Source organism: Mustela putorius, unplaced genomic scaffold (assembly GCF_011764305.1).
Source record: "Mustela putorius furo isolate JIRA1106 unplaced genomic scaffold, ASM1176430v1.1 tig00000129_pilon_pilon_pilon, whole genome shotgun sequence".
Classification (NCBI taxonomy): domain Eukaryota; kingdom Metazoa; phylum Chordata; class Mammalia; order Carnivora; family Mustelidae; genus Mustela; species Mustela putorius.
This window is the reverse complement of record NW_025421290.1, coordinates 25796018-25810042: the sequence shown is the minus strand read 5'-3', so window position 1 is coordinate 25810042 and position 14025 is coordinate 25796018. Positions and strand designations below refer to the sequence as shown.

General features: G+C 46.5%; 1 protein-coding gene across 5 annotated transcripts in view; it reads right to left on the bottom strand.

Annotated features, from left to right (window-relative positions):
- FOXN3 (forkhead box N3) overlaps positions 1–14025 on the bottom strand; it is a 399089-nt gene that overhangs the window by 235206 nt on the left and 149858 nt on the right. Inside the window, exon 1 of one of the 5 annotated variants that reach the window (XM_013057716.2) lies at positions 6128–6324. The exons of 3 other annotated variants lie outside the window; for them this stretch is intronic. The gene's annotated coding sequence lies outside the window, so the exon portion shown is untranslated. Of the gene's footprint in view, positions 1–5004; positions 5123–6127; positions 6325–14025 lie in introns of those variants that run through there. One more of the 5 variants, XM_004739084.3, reaches the window with a different exon arrangement.

The window sequence follows — 14025 nt, the reverse complement described above, 5'->3', positions numbered from 1 at the left end:
CCACAAACAAGGAATTAGCAAACATTGAACTACTGCTCCCAGGGGAAACACAGAGTCAGGTTCCTGCGAGCTGCTGGTGACAGCATTTTTGTTAACTGATGAATATATAACCATGTTTTACTGTATTTCCACCTAAAGACACCTTATTTCATATATACCGTTGATTCCTTGACACTGAACTCACGGCCAGCAGTTCTGTAACTCATGTCTGAATCAAGATTCTCTAACAAGGCTTCTGCATATTCTCCACAAGGCAGTCAGCCTTCGTGGGCTCAGCAACACGGAACACTTCACACTAGGACTGGGTGCCATTTATTTTATTAAGATTTTATTTATTTATTTATTTATTTGACAGAGAGAGACACAGTGAGAAAGGGAACACAAGCAGGGGGAGTGGAAGAGGGAGAAGCAGGCTTCCTGCCAATCAGGGATTCTGATACGGGGCTCCATCTCAGGACCCTGGGATCACGACTTGAGCCAAAGGCAGACGCTTAATGGCTGAGCCACCCAGGTGCTCCTTTATTTATTTATTTACTTACTTAAAGATTTTTATTTATTTGACAGAGAGAGATCACAAGTAGGCAGAGAGGCAGGCAGTGAGAGAGGAGAAGTCAGGCTCCCCGCTGAGCAGAGAGCCCGATGTGGGGTTCAATCCCAGGACTCTGGGATCCTTACCTAAGCTGAGCCGAAGGCATAGGCTTAACCCACTGAGCCACCCAGGCGCCCTTCCTTTATTTATTTTTTAAGATTTTGTTTATTTGAGGGGCACCTGGGTAACTCAGTGGGCTAAAGCCTCTGCCTTCGGCTCAGGTCATGATCCCAGGGTCCTGGGATCAAGCCCAGCATCGGGCTCTCTGCTCAGCGGGGAGCCTGCCTCCTCCTCTCTCACTGCCTGCCTCTCTGCCTACTTGTGATCTCTCTCTGTCAAATAAATAAATAAAATCTTTAAAAAAAAAACTTTAAAGATTTTGTTTATTTGAAAGGGAGAGGACGAGAGAGACAGACAGAGAGAGAGAGTGCATACGTGAGCAGGGGGAGGGAGAAGCAGAGAGCCTGACTCGGGGGATCACGACCTGAGCCAAAGGCAGATGCTTAACCAACAGAGCCACCCAGGTGCCCCATGGTGCCGTTTTAAACAGGAAAATCACCAATAAAAAAAGCACAAAAAGCGGAGTACAGAACAGACCACAGGACGGACACTTGTTTATGGTATGAGAACTGAAACTTGTTTGCACCAGAACGTCGCTCTATTAGATCTAAGCTGGGAATGTGTGCATTAGGCAATTCAAATTTTTGGCCACTCTGCACATCTCGACAAATGGCCCTAAAAGCACAACGAGTATTTATTAATTGGAGGGTTACAAATAATTTTTAGCAAGTACATGAATCTGCAACTATGGAATACATGAATAATGGCCGACCAGATTTAACAAACACTTACACAGTACTTACTTGGTGCCAGACCACATCCTTACGCTTGGCAAATATTCACTCATTTTGGCCTCACGGTGACCATGGGAGGAGGGTACTATTATTATGCCCCCATTATACATGAGGAACCTGAAGCACAGAGAGGTTTAGCCACCTGCCTAAGGACACACAGCTCATAAGTGATAAGGCTGGGATTTGAAACCCTACGCCTTGGCTCCAGAGTTTGGAGCCGTGTTCCAGGTAGGAACCAAGAGGAGCTTCCGATCAATCCAGAGTATCTGAATTCTTCTTGGAGAACCCCTGGAGGTCAAGGACATGAAGGAAAGGAGTGGTGGGGTTCAAGAGAGGAAAAACCATGAGCAGCAAATAAGGGAGAAGGAAGGAAAAAAGGGACTTTTAACCTGAATGAAAAGGTACCACTTGCAAAGAGCCAGAGTTCAGCTTCTATGTCATAATCAATATGGCATGGTGTACCTTTGTAATAAAAAATAAATCAACTAGATACTGAGCATCAAACAAATTGTAAGTGCCTTGAGAGGCAAGGACCCTGCCTTCTACTTCTCTTCTGCTCATAGCATGTGGCTCAGCGGTAATCAAAAATATCGATCGCTTAAGCGAAAAAGAAAAATGCTTCTTTTTATTGCTCTCTCAAGCTGGCATCTAATAACTACACAGATTAGTCAAAGAAAAGTAGCATCATCAACCTTCTCCTCCTCCAAAGTTCTGAAGAGCTCTTATTGTTTTCCTCCGTTCACCGAGTACACCAAGTACCACGGTCTCGTGGGTTTCAGTTGCTAAGTCTGCCAAAGTGTGAACCATGCCAAGAAGGAACTTCTCTCGTTTTACTTTTGCAGAAGGATGTGAAAGAGGACAATCAATTCTTCTCTTGAAGACTGTCTTTTTGAAACAAAAGTAAAAACTGCAAATTCAACGGTGTCTCTGGGAAACATTGCATAGATTAAGATATTGCCAATATTATTTCCCTGCTGTACCAAATTCCTTTTGGGGAATTAGCAACTTTTCAATTTACTACGACTGCCAAAGCTGAAGTCTGTTATACTCTATCAGATAGTGCAGTTCACCGACACTCTCTGCTTTGAAACCCTCACTCCTTCCCCAAATAGCCTCTCATGTGCCTTTAATATTTTTGATTCAGGGGCAAGCAAAACGTGCCCGTAAATTGTGAGGCACGAGTGCATGCTGAGCGCTCAGCTTCACGAGGGGTGGGGGCTGAGAAGGAGGAGACCAAATGGACCGCTGTCTTTCTGGGGGTGCACCAGTAACACCTAATTCCCTCAAGCCTGAAGACACGTGACTGTCACTGGCTTCAAAGATCTGGCCCCCAAACAACCAGGCATCCTTTTTAAGTTGGCATTTCTTCCAGAGAGGAATACTGAGCATCTTTCCTACATGCCTCACACCGTGCTAGGCCAGCTGTCTAACAATATGGATCCCGGAAGGGGGTGCTGCCCACGTTGGTGATGGCAGCCATTAGTGCCTGTTGCTCATAGCAAACGTCAAAGAGCCCGCAGGACAGAGGTCCAGGCCATTGGCTGAGACACCCGGGCAGGCTTCCATGCCCCTTGAGTGCCAGCAGAGGCTACCCGAGGACCAAGGTGGGCATGCCATACCGTCCTGGACTTCCGGACGGAGTCCGGTCCCAGGGAGTGGACGTCAGAGCTCTCCGGAGGCTGCCCAGGCCAGGTTCAAAGGGAGGGATGAACCTCACGACATCCGTTCCAAAGAAATCCCACCTGCCACTGGCATGCCCAGGCTCGTCTTCCTCACATACCAGCCTCCCAGGCAAGTCTCCAAAAGCACGGTGCGCAGGCAGCTGCAACAGTTTGCTTTCTCTCAATGCTTTGGACCAGGAAGACGCGGAGTTGAGGAAGAAGGCACGGTCAACCCCCATGATCTGGACCCCCCCGCAGTTGGCTGTGATCCTGAAAGGTCATCTTATCCACCCCTCTGCAGGAAAAGCATGGCTTTCCTTGGCCCTGGAAATCTGGCCTGGCAGATTTTCTGAAGTAAGTCTCTTCATCCACACCCATCCCCATCATACTGACGTTCAGGACTGTCAAAATGCAAACCCTGGAGGGCAGAGGTGGAACCATCCTTCACCCTCTACACTCCAGCGACAGTCCCCTGGCCAGCAATGCCTGCCACCATGTGAGCGCTGGCTCAGCCTCCGCACAAGGACTCCCCAGCTTGCTGGATGAATAACTTGAATATCAAACCGAGCACAAAGAGAATAATACACAGCAGTTGCTGGAAAAAGCTCTCTCCATCCACTTCATTCTCTGTGGCAGACGCAACTGAAAGACTTTTTTTTTTAAATCCATGAAAAACTTCTCATTTAAGCTGGGGGTGCAAAAGGCATCTGAAATGTGAGAGTCCCCGGACCAGCCCGGGGATAGAAAGGAAAGGTTTCAATGAAATACAAAAGCAACGCAGACCTGAAGGGGAGCAGGCTGCCCGACGACAAGGCAGCCAACTGCCAAACTGTCATTCTGCGCAGCGGCTGAACAGAAGGCTCGAGTAATGACAACCACAAAACTCATTTAAAGTCTGAAAAGGTGACTAATGAGCTCATTCATGCTGGCTATAAATTATTCACTACAACACTGATCCCACTCAAGACAAACAGTAAAGTAAACTTTAAACATCGCCAGCCTCCGAAGTCGAACGAGTTAGGTCTGCAAAACTTTTCCCAGTGAGAGGGCTACTCGTCTCTCCCTTGTCTATTGTCACATTCATTCTTCTGTTTACTTTTTTTTACTGCCTTTAATCAAGTTTAAGCAGACACAGCTGGTACACATTTATTTCTCTGTTGAGTCTTTTTTTTTCCATTAGTTATTATGAGCAATCATGATGCTCTAAAAATAGCAGCAAATTATATTCTCTAGAAATTGAAGGCTGACCTTAAAATGAAGCCCAGGTCTTCGGAAAGAATATTCATATGCACATTTGGGTGAGTGACAGCCCCGCACAAAGGCGAAACACAAGTGCAGAGCATTTTCTACTCTTTGAGAGGTTTTTTAATTTGCTTCCAAATTTCCTTTGGCTCTGGTGGAAAAGGGTTGGTTGCTTCAAAACCCTACAACACAGAACCTGCTCCAGGGGTCACGTTTTGGTGAAGAATTTCATGAACACTCGCCATCTTAACAAAATCAAAGTTCTCAAAAAAAAAAAAAATATATATATATACATATATATATAATAAATAAAAATAATAAAAAACTTAAAAATTAAAAAAATCAAAGTTCTCTGATTTTGTCATGATGGACAAACCCGGCGACAGATTTGCCGAAAACCCACCATGTTGCTGAGGGCTCCCCTCTGCTCAGTTTCCTGTTTAATATTAAAGATAGAATTGCAGCTCTTCTGTTTTTCTAGACCGCACTCTTTGCTACTCCTGTCACTCCAGAAAGCATTATGACTGCAGAGAAGGAGTCTCCTGTTTTTCAAACCTTTTTTTCATCTCAGTGGCTATTTCCAAGACAGAGGCAGAGTGAAGAGTTTCCGACCTGCCCTAGTAGATCTTTTAAAAATAGTCCCCAAATAAGTACTTACATTAGCTCTTGGTCAGATCGCTGAACATTCTGTATTTTTAAACTGCTTTGAATACTTTGAAAAGGAGCCACAGAAAAGCCACAGAAAACGCTCATATTCAAATCCCTCCAGATGGAGGTTCTGACTAACCAAAAGTGAAAGCACAGAGGTCTGAGGCTGAGTTGTACCCTGTGCACACCTCGAGATTACAGGGGAAAAAAAAAAAAATGAATGGTCCGGGGCTTGGGGAATCTTGCATAACATATGAGAAATAATGCACAGAAGGCAAATCGAGACAAGGGCTTTAACTTCAACCCCAGACTGGGCCAAGCTCCGTCTCCATTTTAGGAAAATCTTTCACACTGTTTTCACAGTTTCTTGCACATGAACTAAAGGCTTGTCCAGCCATTTCTGTCGTCTGAAATGCAAAGCAATTTTTCTTTTAAGTAGAGAAAGAAGAGTCCTGCAATATTTATAGCAAAGTACTTTGCCTCCTACCGACGCAATCTGGTTGGTCTTCACGTGTTTGGCATGATTTTTTAATCCACGTTTCTGTATCTACTCAGAAGCCATTCTCTTGGTCCTTGGTGCAGTGTTGCTCTGGGGTTGTTTTTGTTGTTGTTGTTGTCTTAATCAAACAACGTGCAAAACCCCAATTCCAACCAAAGACATGGAAAAACCTAAAATGGTATCCTAGGGGAGGCTCGGCTGTTCTACATCCCTCCACGAACTCAATTCCTGTCAGCTCTCTGGTACAAAGGTGTGGACAAAGTATTGCTTGGAAATCTAGCCACATGTTGGTAACGTGTCTGCCAGACGGAGCTTGCCTCTCCTTCATGGGTGGGAAACATGGCTGGTTCCCAGCTGCTACACACACACACACACACACACACACACACACACACACACACACAGAGGGACGGCCCTAGTCTCTATCTTCCCCCTGAGGGAGGACCAAAGGTAATGTTAATTCTGCCTGCAGATGTTCAAGGCACCTGCCCAGCGACAGCCAAAACAGTGAACACCAACTACCCAATTACGGCAACCCTAAGAGTGATAAAACATACATAGTGCCCAAAGCTCCCCCGTGCTTCCTATTCGCTTGGAGCTTTGCCAGCATTATTTATTTCTTCCTTCCACTCACCATTAGGAGGGACGGAGGCGCGGTCATCCTCTTACAGACGAGGACACTGGGCTGAAAGAAATTAAGGCATCTACCAGCGGTGCTTGTTGCGGTGAGCTGGAAAGGCGAGTCCCTGCGCGGTTGGGGCCCGCAGAGCACACTCCCTGCACCACTGCGTTCTCTAACCTCTTCATCCTCTCTGTGCCTAATTTCCAAGATCACAGAAATGTACCTTGCTGTTTGCAATCTACCTCCTGGGCTTCTCCGTCAGAGATTTTTGGGGGATTGTTTGATCTGGGTTTTGCATAGCATTTTGCATAATGGGCCACTAACCATGATGCCCCCTTCTCTCTATGCCCAGGTGCAGCTCCTGATGCTTGCAGAGAAGATGGACACCATTCATGGAACAGACAAGCATATCTACGAATTCCAAAATATCCAGGGGCAAGGGTGGTACAACAGCGCTGTGCTCCTATCTGAATCAGAAAGCATGACGATTATGAAAACAACAACAAATAACCCACAGCAGTGACGGCTCCAGGGGCCAGGACTGAAACTCCAAGTCTCTCCCCACCTTCCCTTTGGGTGGACCCTCAGAAGGAACAAGCTGCTACTGAGGGGCCCGTTACACAACTCAAAGAACAATCTACCCTCCCCCAGGCCAACAAATGAACCTTTCTCCAATTGCTACAACCCCTGGGATGGAGCTCTGGTGGTTTCACTTCCAGCTAACGCCTCCATTTCACCAGAAACCATTTTCGAACTGTGTCTTTTGCCCTTTGCACACTGAGCTAGCAAGTTATTGCCTGCCAGTTTAGAAACACGACTGACCACCACACCAGAACTATCTTCCAAAAGCTGGAGTACAGAGAAGTAGATCGAGGCACAGACCATCCTTTGCCAACTCTATAAATACATTCCAAAATCAAGTCGCCATGAAAATCTACTGACTGTACTACCAATCAGATTAACCTTTTCCCCCAGATCCTGGACAGAAGGATGAGACCCCCTACAGACTCTCTACAGAGGCACCCCTGTGCCCTACAGGTGCTTGGAGTCTCCGCACAGTCCCGGGCACTGGCGAAGTGGAGGAAACAGGCTCCAGCAGCTCACTCCCGTCTCCAGCACCTGCAGCATCTTCACGTTTGGGTACCAAGGCCGAGGGGTTCATTCCGTCATGAACCACCTCCATATGCTTCCTTGAAAGCTCATCTGGTGCCACAACTGGACACCCGTCTCAAGGCTATAGCCAAAGACTTTGGAAGAAGTGGATAAAGGAGAAAGTTGAGGTCTGTGGTTTCAGCTATCCCAAGGATCTGATTCCACTGCCATTTAAAGTCCCTCTGGCTTCTGCCAACAGCAGCTCCCTCTAGATGTGAATTCAACCTCTCAGCTTCCTTGTGATGCGAGCATCACAGCAAAGCCTCCAATGCTTATGCTAAGCCCTGCGCAGACCTTCCTGGATCTCCTGCGAATGAACCACCAACTTGCATTTGCTATGCAGATATGCTTCCTAAGTCAGGGGCTTCCTAAATCAGAGCAGGTTTCATGAGCCACGTTCCAGGGCTCCTCCCTCACATCCTCCATGGCTCATTTTTCTAGATCAAAATCTACAACTCATGAGTAGGAAGAAAGTCACTTAAGGCTGACTGCCCTGACTTATCATTTAATCTACACAGAGCTATTTATTTACTAATTACATTCTGGGCCTGACAGCACTGGCCAGAAAAGATTTGTTTATTCATTACCAAAACCAATTAATGTAAACAGAAAATAAAATCTTAAAGGTTACTCTTGGGAAGGACTTTACTAATGGTGTCGGATGAGCCCCTAATTAAATGAGGCAAATGAAGCCCGAAGAAGCAAAGGGATTTAGGGCACATGGGTAGCTTCCTTGCCACTGTTCAATGGCACCCCAAAATTCCAGTCCTGTGGTGTGAATGGGACTGACCCCGTGGGTCGGCTTCTATAGCGAAGGATGAGCATTAAAGAAAGAGCGGGCAGGTCCAGCTAGGACCCACTGCACAGGCTACTACATGTCCTCTGTCATGTAGATGCGTGAAATGGCTCTTCTGTCATTTGCAACCAAAAGCTTCCCAACAGATAACCGTGCAGAGTCAGTAGCAATGCCAATTTCTTGACTCCCCGTACACAGATATTTCTGCCACAGGAGAGTCTTTAACATAGCAGAATAGAAAGCCATATTTTGACAAATTCAGGGGCTGAACTTGGTAAGAATCAAAAGATTTGGAGGAAATACAGGAAACTAAAGACCGTCATGGTGCTCTTTAAACATATGGCTTCACGTGTAACTGTGGCTACATTAATAGAGTATTACTGATGACTGAAGAATCCATGAATGGAGATTAACTGTAGAGAATTCATGGTTAATGAGAGAGGACCACTCTATTTTTTAAATATAGTATGTATGTATGTATGTATGTATGTATTTTTGAGCGAGAGCAAGCCCAAGAAGGTAGGAGGGCAAAGATGGAGAGAGAAAGAATCTCAATCAGGCTCCATGTCCAGTGCAGAGCCTGACATGGGGCTTGATCCCAGGACCCCAAGATCATGACCTGAGCTGAAATTACGAGTCAATTAACCAACTGAGTGACACAGGCACCCTGAGGACTATTCTATTTATAACTTGAGAACAAAACCTAACTCCCACTTCAGTCTCAGAGTTGGTCCTAAAGCTGGGCTCATCCCTACCTCCTGGAGGGACAATGTCCCAGTTTTGTATTTCCAAGCGCCCAGCTCCAAATCAGGTGCCAATGGAGGGATGATGCAGGTCTCGACAGCTAAGTCTATTGAGTAGTTACTAGATGAAGACACCGTACTGTGTCTTATCTGCTTTATGTCACTGAATGCTCCCCGGCGATCAACGTGAGGTAGACTGATCAGAGTAGACAATTAACATGTGTTAATGACACGGAAGAAGTGACCATCAGGCACACGGAACTCTTGTAAGATTAAATTTATTGTCAATGAGAACACATTCTTTAGTAATCCTAAAACTATAAAATTTAAAAAGATGAGTATCAATAGACGTAATAATCAGACAGGATCCAGTTAACATTTATAAAGAAGGATAATTTGCCAGCAGATCCTGGGGCTTAAAGCATCCGCACCCCTCGCTCACGTGGCCCCTTCCGTGGGCCTGGGAAGGACCCCAGCCACGTGTGGAATGAGCACCTTCGGTATTTAAGCTTAGTCATCACACAAAAACACTTAAATGTCCTGAAGCCCTATGGCTTATATATGAAAAAAACCTGAGAAAGGTTCCCCGACATCTGACAATAATCCGAAAGATTTACATGACATTACCAATAACTGCTTGTAGAGCAAACAAACTTTTTCTCCTAAGCCATCAAGAATGGAAAACAAGCTCCAACCAACCATGCTAGAGGAATGAATGAATTATCTTGCTGTTCTCTTGAGGGAAAATGGCATTCTAAAATCGCTGTCATAGGAAGAAGTGGTCAAAGAGCACACAGCCCAAAAAAATGTAGGAAAAGAAAGTAATGCAGACATATGTGAAATAGCTAATTGGTAATAATATTTGTGTTATTTTCTGGATTTTGTGATTCGGATGTCTACTTTGAAATACATATATATTATTTTCTTTCATCATGTGAAATAAATGCTCATTCGTAAACCTGGTTTTATGTTTGCAATTTTACATTATTTTACATTTTTTCTTGGCGATGGCTACCAAATCGAATAGGCCTGTGGCCAGACGGGCCTGCATCCACTCTCCGTGAGCCTGCTATGAGTCAGGTCACTGCTTTCTGCAGACTCACAGTTGGCTAGGGGCTCTGTGAGGCAGGTGCTGTTATCCCATTTTACAGATGAGGGATCTGGGCCTCAAGCAGGTTAGAATGACCTACCAAAGGTTACCCAGCTGAGAAGCGGCAAACTGAACCCAGTTGTCTGATCCATAGGGCATCTAGCCAGGTGCCAGACCACCTTGCCAATCCTGCTTCTTGGCCTGCCCACCCCCACTAAGAAAGAAAGGAAAGGGCTACCCTTCTGTGACCCAGGAGCGCCTTCCTGGCCTCTGGCTGCTGCACAGCTTCCCGGCAGGGCTGGGGAAGGAGGGGCTACCTCACGCCCGTGGAGCAGATGGAGCTCTATTTCAGTTCCTGGCAGAGCAGAGGGTTTAATCTTTGTCAGTGGACCACAGTGGGACTCTACAATGGGTCACCTTGGGGACACAACCTCTTGGTCAGTGACCAGTCGTCCCCTTTGATGGCATTTATGGTTCAGGGGATGCTGATTAGGCTGTAGCAAGACAGGTATGGTGACACGGGGTCCTTGTCTATACCTCAGTGAGAGCTGAAAGCTACGGGCTGGAGGGAGGTACCCCAGGGGAGGAGAGGGAGCCGTCTGACCACAGAAAAGGAAGCCCAGACCTGAGTGTGAAGGCACATCTGCAGCCTCAGCTCCCCTTCCTCCCCAACCCTAGGACGTTAGTCCTCAGGGCCCCATCCCAGCCTCCAACCTCCTGTCCCCATCAATTTAGAAGGATCTCGTCATTAGCATAATGCTTCCTGGGGGACAAACGCCTCACTGACTCAAGTTTTCTGTCTAAAGAACCTGATCCCTCCTGTGAGGCCCTGCGCCCCACCTACCTGAACCCCTTGTGTCAGTCTTCCCTGGACTCAGGACAGGAAGGACCCGCTATGTTTCTTTCCCACTCAATCTCTGTTCAAAATGATGACCCTGGGGGGCCCCCGGCTTGCTCAGTTGGTAGAGTGTGCAACTCTTGATCCTGGGGCCAGGCATCTGAGCCCCGTGTTGGGTGTAAAGATTACTTTTAAAAAAAGGTGAAACTATAAGGCGGTGTGTATTTTACCTTCTTGGGGCAATGAGGAGCCCAGGGGACCAGTGGAACACAAGACCTTGGACTTCACCTTTAAAATAGTGTTACTGGTCATTATCATCATCGGTGCTTAACTCTCAGGGTCTCCACTCTGCCCTACTCTCCCCAACAGCTAGAACAGAAAGGGCCATCCTTCTGCAAGATTGGGGTAGACATACACAAAATCCCAGAGAGAGAAACCCACTTCCCAACCTCAGAGTGAACTGTGCTAATGAATGGGAAGAACTAAAGCGTCCTGCTGAAAAGGAGGGAGCGGTGGAAGTGGGCAGAAGGGCAGACCACTGGAGGAGCCTGCGCATTCCTCAAAGGTGAGGCCTCTTCCGAGACCCACTCTGCACCCTGGCAGCATGAACCCTGGAGTCTCAGTAACAATAGGAGCTAGTTACTTGGTGGGGGTAGGTCCCCCGATGTGGCCAGCTGACATTCCCAACAGCACTCAATAACCAAATCCCCCCATCTTCCCTTCTGATTCCCAAGCTCACCAAACCCCTTCAGTAGTATCTCTCACTGTCGATTAATACACAAGCCTGGGGTGCCTGGGTGGCTCAGTCGATTTAAGTGATGCCTTCGGCTCAGGTCATGCATGATCCCAGGGTCCTGGAATCAAGCCTGGCAACCAGCTCCCAGCTCAGTGGGGAGTCTGCTTCTCCCTCTCCCTCAGCCTTCCCTCTGCTGGTGCTAGCTCTCTCACTCGCTCTCAAATAAATCAATAAAATGTTTTATTTTATTTTTTAAAAGATTTTATTTATTTATTCACAAGAGAGAGAGGCAGAGGGAGAAGCAGGCTTCCCCATGAGCAGGGAGCCCAGCGACCCCGGGACCACGACCTGAGTGAAGGCAGACGCTTAACCATCTGAGCCACCCAGGAACCCATAAATAAAATATTAAAAAAAAAATAATCCAAGAACCTTCTGATTTGCTCCACCTGTCCTGCGAGCTCAGCTAACCCGTACACTCTGGGGAAACAGGTGTGCTCCCAGGGCTGAAGACAGTTCACGAAAGTGACATCACACAAGGGCTCTCCTTCATTTGGCCCCATACTCCTGGCAGCCACCAGGCCCTCCTGGGACACGACTATCTTCTGTACAAGCCACATGGGCAGAGTCCTACCCAACAGAGAGCAAGTGTGAGAAATCTTTGCCGAGTAAGGACTGCATCAGTCCGCTCTGGGAAGGGACAGATCCAATACAAGTAATTCTGGCTGTGGCAACGTCCACTTCAAAGATTTGACAGCACAGACACTGACATTGGAACAATACAGAGAATACAGAAAAGATTAGCATGGCCCCTGATCAAGGATGAAGTATTCCGTATTTGTATGTTAACTAACTGGAATTAAAATAAAAACAAACCAACTAACTAAATAAAAGACAGAGGCAGGCGGAGTACCAGGCAGGATGTGGGCAAGTCATCTCACCTTTGAGTGCCTTCCTGTCCTCACCTGTGAAATGGGGATATAACACTGCCGACATCCCAGGTCTGACCGAGGATCAAATAATTGGCATATGTAAAGCACCCCACAGACACGCAGGGCACCGGCTAAATCCCTGCAAGGTTTACTATTATTATGCAGAAAATAAAGAGAATTATAATAGAAGGAGAGGTGAGAGCCAACTTAAAGAAAGATTTCCTCACAATTTACATTAACTGCCTAAAACGGGGGTGTTTTCTCCCAAGCATAAAGATTTAAACATTTCCTCCTTTTCTTTCTTTGTAGTTTAAGGATCAAGTGGCCACTGAAATTCTACTATACTTGGGGGTAGGAAGGCAAAGTGCGGACTCACTACACCAGGCACTTGAAACTCGTGTAACAGGGTGTGCTAACTATACTTCAGAAAAAAATTCTTTAAAGAAACTATTGAAATTCTTTCCTGGAATTAATTAGGATTTTCTGCTATTTTCCATAATGCCTTGAAGACTGTGGAAAAACGTGTATGTGTGTGTTCTCGGTTCGGGATCTCATGCCGTCTCTGGTAAAAACGTGTGTGTGTGTGTGTGTGTGTGTGTGTGTGTGTGTGTGTTTTCTTGGTTCTGGATCTCATGCTGTCTCTGTTGAAAAAAAGGGCAAAGAGTCCTCCCCCACAGAACAGCAGAACCAAATAAGCTGTTTGTGGGGCGGGGGGGGGCGGCGGCTGCCTTGGGAGTATGTGCGTGTTCTTAGGATGAAGTCACGGGGGTAAGCTGAACACACAGTTATTTTATAGGCTTTTCCCCCAAAAAACCTACCTGTTCCTTTCAGGAGAAAGTTATCAATCATTCCTAGGAACAATTCCCTCCACGCACATGAAGCGCTCCACCCTGCCACCAATTAAAAACTGGATGATAACAGGCCCCAGGAGCTCACTGTAACACCTTTGTCATAACTATGACGTTTCTTGGGGTCCACATTCAGATGTGAGAAATGGGACAGCCTGTGGATTACAGGTGTAAATTTGGGCATAAGGGAATACTTGGATGGGGAGATCCCCCTTGGCTGGTTAGTTAAGGGGGTTATGTACCCCAAATGCTGAGAGTGTCCCCAGTACATTCTCCTTGAGACCAACACCCGTGTTCAAGGAATGACAAGCTGTCTACTGCTCATTAGGCACATAGTCTATTGCTTGAACATCCACAACTTCCCAAATTATCCTAAGCAGCCAGCCTTCCCAGCCATGGCCGTTAAGTCACATGTTAGCCTCTACACAATGGCGGGTCCTGCTCAGAATTCAAACCGAAAAGTTCTAATGCCTAAACTTGACTTTCCAGTTTGATATGGGGAAGAGAGAGAGGGGAACCTTCTATAGTACGGGGTCAGCAAACTAGCACCTGCAGGCCAAATCCAGGCCACTGCCTGTTTTTGTAAATAAAATATTATTGGCACACAGCCACACCCCTTAGATTACGCAGTTCTTGTGGCTGCTTTCCCATCCCAGGACCAGAGCTGAGCAGTTGCAACAGAAACCACATAGCCTGCAGAGTCTAAAATATTTACTATCCAGCCCTTTAGAGAAAAAAAGAGAGGATGACAAAAGCCACCAGAATATTTACAGAAGTT